This window comes from Camelus dromedarius, chromosome 4 (assembly GCF_036321535.1).
Source record: "Camelus dromedarius isolate mCamDro1 chromosome 4, mCamDro1.pat, whole genome shotgun sequence".
Taxonomy (NCBI): domain Eukaryota; kingdom Metazoa; phylum Chordata; class Mammalia; order Artiodactyla; family Camelidae; genus Camelus; species Camelus dromedarius.
In genome coordinates this window covers 13,459,677-13,463,287 of record NC_087439.1, presented here as the reverse complement: position 1 = coordinate 13,463,287, position 3,611 = coordinate 13,459,677, and the positions used below count along the sequence as shown (strand labels likewise).

The window sequence follows — 3,611 nt, the reverse complement described above, 5'->3', positions numbered from 1 at the left end:
GTTGGGTAAAAAAGAAAGTTGAGGATTTTCTTATTTAGTGAGTTAAGAAATAAGGCAAATCTAAAAAGGTCTCAATTTAAGGAGTGATTAACTTATTTATTATAGCTTTTATATTTGAGTTTATTCTTTATTTAACTTTCAAAAGACTACTATGGTTGAATATTAAAACAAAAACAATAGTAAGCAGTGAGCATATTAGGATTCTAGCCCTTCCTTCATTCACTATAGCAATGAGTGTTATTCACTGGCCCCACTGAGATCTGGCACTGAGCACACCATGTTTGTCATCCTCATGTGCTTCTCCATTGAAATGGGACCATCTTTCCTAATTTGGATCAAAGTCCCCTAGTTCTGTCTGGTCCATTTCATCAGTCTCTTCTACTTCCTTTGTCTCAGATAGCACTTTTTCCAGCAAAGAGGGTCTATCAGGGGAGAGAAAGCCATTCTCAGGAAAGCCTACCTTACATTCGATGATGAGGTGACCCTTTTCATATGGTCTCCAATAAATGGACATGTCTTCATTTAGCACACACTGGCTATCTCCACGCTTGACAATCTGGATGAGAAGTGATGACTATGGTTGGGTTGTCCAGAGTAGATATTGGCTTTTAGTAGCCACACAATGTCTCAATGAGCTATATGTCCACACACATGTTATAGTCTTCTCCTGGTCAAGTGAAAACAGTATACTCCTTCTGACCCAAAACAATGGTAATATTTTCTGGCTGTGGTCCTGGTTCTTGGTCTTCTTCACCGTGGAATGTTATTGTCTGGCTATTTTTCATGCTTTTGTCTATACAAACCTCTAGAATTTTAGATATGCATCAATTCTCTACTGTGGTATTTCCCACAGTCAATTATTTCAGATACCTTAAAGGATTGAATAAAGTGTTTAGGCCGACTTTGAAAAGCTATATCCAAAGGAAAAATAAATCTGAAATTTTTTATCAGATTTTATCTTTTATCCAGTCTATCCCCCATGAGTAGATTTAAGAGAGCGGTAGAGTTCAGAAGTCAATTACAAAAAAGATGGTATATCTTTATATAAACTCAAGCTAACAAAAGTAAGATTAATCATTTAGGAAATTGGCAAAAAAAAAATGAGATTTATTCAAAAGCTGAAAGGAATGTATGCACAGCAAAAATCAAAGTTATTTCATGAAAATCTCTGGATATGTAAATGAGTTTTTAAGTATTGGAAGAAACAGCTTTAATATAAACAAAACAAAGTCATACTCCAAGCAGTTACTGTGATTGGCTTCCCAAAGTCCATTTCCAGCCCCCCTTGTTTTGTCCCTCTGCTGCCTTTAACTATAGAGGTTTGAAATCTAAAACTCTGTCTTTCTAGTCTACCTTACAACTCTGTGTAGCTAGGGCATCCAGTTTGAGCATATAAGAAAAGGTTTAAGTCATCTAAGATTTAAATGGATAATACTTTGCTTTCTTGACTACAACCTTGTCATCACCCCCTTCTTCCTGTCTTAGATGGGGAAAGGATGCTTAGAACTGAGGAAGTCACCTTGTTACCATAATGTTACAGTAAGGAGTTGTAGAGATGAAGGTCATGGTACCATGAAGCTGACAGAATCTGCCTATCATTTAAACCACTATAAACCAAATCTTCTTTGAGTCTAATCTTACCATGTTGATAATAAAGTCAGTGAAAGATTTATAGTAATTTTCATTTTATGAAAATATTTAGGGAAGTTAAAGAATATTGTAGATCTGAATTGGGGGTGGGGAGGGGCAACTGATTCCTAATCATTGAATACATAGAATCCTTGAATATCATTCTTATATTCTGATGCAGGACTTCCGTCAAATACAGGCAGCTGAGCCGAGTAAGGGATCGGGGGCAAGCCCAACTCATGCTATTGGGAGAAGATATAATTACCCCCATCACAGTGAATAGAAAAAGCAAAAAAGGAAAGGAGAAAAAAAAAATGTTGTAATCTGATAGTAGAAGGCAGAGTCTTAGGAAATAATGATCCTAGAGCAAAAGAATTATTTTTCTCTAAGTTTCATCAAGCATGTTTGAATTGTATTCTGTCAGTTTTACAGATTTATTATTTTTTTAAATGAAACTTTAACAACCATCCTTTTATCGAGGACGTCAAATTCATAGAATGTTGAAAGCCGTCTTATTTTCACAGGCACCTGGTCTGCAGTCTGAAAGTGTCAGCAGCCTGCTTGGCTTTAACAGGGTCTGATTTGTGTCAAGTTGACTACAAGAGAAATAGCAGAGACAAGGAGAAATGCCAGGTTTAACATTCTTTATCTGAGAAAAATATGAACAATAAAACTGTATATTCTACAAAATAAGCTGCTTCCCGCTTGTGGCAGCTGGTAAGTCTGAAACTATCTTCCTGATGACTCAGGTGCTGCACTCAAGTGTCCTCCAGCTACTTTGCATGCCACTGAGGGCATAATTGACAGTATTCTAGTTTAAAGGGAAGAAAGAGATTCTGGTTATATTGGACCATTAATTTGTTAAATGGCTGTGAACAGCTCCCGCCCCTCCTTAAGAACCATCACCACTAAAACTCTACTGCCTCTATTTGGGTGTTTGATTTGGGCAATTCCACGTGCTCCGTAAGAAATAATTTAGTATGTCTGTGAGATGGATGACAGGCTTTGGCTCTTTTCTCCTGGGAGATTTAACCTGGAAATTCTTTTTAATGCTAATGACAGTTATTCATGTCAAGGCTGGCATATTGGTGGAGGAATACACTCCTAAATCTGTTTTTACAGTCTGTGTATACTTTGAAGGATTTTACCGCCGTATGGCCCTTCAAGATTTGTTGTCAGGCGACCCACTGTGGTTACAAAGTAACATGTATATTGTTCTTGCAGGGACTCTATACCGCTCTTCTGGGGAAGAAATCTACACTAAAGATGCTAACCGCTGGAGGAAAGGTAAGAGATGTAACTTATGTGGTAAGACTCACTTATCTTTACATGCCTGATGTAACAGCAATCTGGCAGGACATGGCTGGTCACTGGATGAGTGATGTATCCATGTTTCCTTATTACGTGTCTACAAAGGGGTGAAAGAAATAAAAGAAGACTGGTGCTAGGAACTATTGCTCTTGGGGATGAAAATTTGACTAGGGACCAGCATAGAGCTTGCTGGTTAGGAGACTGGACTGACAGAGTTCAAGTTCTATCCATGCCTTCTTCTAACGGCATCATCTTAGTGAAGTTATTTAATATCTCTTTGCTTCGGTCCCTCATATATAAAGTCAGTAAATAATAATGTATCTAATTTGAATTAAAATCAATTCATCTTTCCCTTTTTTAAGAAGATAATTGTTGCTAGGAATGTAACATACAGCATGTGTCTATAGTTAACAAGGCTGTAAATTATATTTGAGAGTTCCCAAAAGTGTAGATCCTAAAAGTTCTCATCATAAAGAGAAAAAAAAAAAAAAGAAAGAGAAAACGGTTGTTTTTGCCTAACGTACATCTCTTTTTTGGGGGTGAGTGGTGTGGGAAGAAGAAACTGTGACAATATAAGTGACTGGGTTTTGAAGAATAAATAATAGTATAAGTGTAAGTGAAGATTATTTTTCTTGTAGCCCCTCATCTATGGGGTAACAGATTTAAAGTTA

At 36.9% G+C, this 3,611-nt stretch overlaps 1 pseudogene; it reads right to left on the bottom strand.

Moving 5' to 3' along the window:
- Nucleotides 1–215: 215 nt before the first annotated feature.
- On the bottom strand, nt 216–809 carry LOC105088591 (dnaJ homolog subfamily A member 1-like; annotated as a pseudogene).
- Nucleotides 810–3,611: the final 2,802 nt, after the last annotated feature.